This window comes from Octopus bimaculoides, chromosome 3, assembly GCF_001194135.2.
Source record: "Octopus bimaculoides isolate UCB-OBI-ISO-001 chromosome 3, ASM119413v2, whole genome shotgun sequence".
NCBI lineage: Eukaryota > Metazoa > Mollusca > Cephalopoda > Octopoda > Octopodidae > Octopus > Octopus bimaculoides.
In genome coordinates, this window is record NC_068983.1 from 149562198 (window position 1) to 149562656 (window position 459).

Genomic DNA, 459 nt, shown 5'->3' on the forward strand with positions numbered 1-459 from the left:
AATGTAGAAACATTCAAGGTAATAATAAATGAATAGGTTTGTGGGGATGGGAAAAAATTTGCTGTTGAAGATCATTCAGTCCACGCTGTAAAGTGGTTGGCATTTGGAAGGGCATCCAGCTGTAAAAATCATGCCTCGCCTGTGCTGGTACTACGTAAAAAGCATTTAGTTCTCTTTGCGGAGTGGTTGGTGTTAGGAAAGGCATCCAGCCGTAAAAACCGTGTCAAAACAGACACAGACGTTTGGTTCAGTCTTCTGCCTCAGCTCCTGTCAAACCGTCCAACCCATGCCAGCACGGAGGGCGGACGTTAAACGACGATAATGATTTAATTTTGAAGAAATGTGAATTAAAATCTATAAACGGCGATCGTCGGTGAAACAAATCTGTTGTTTGTTATTTTTTATTCCATAAACTTTTCTGGGATTATCTTTTCCTTGTAACCTATTAACTCTCAAAAC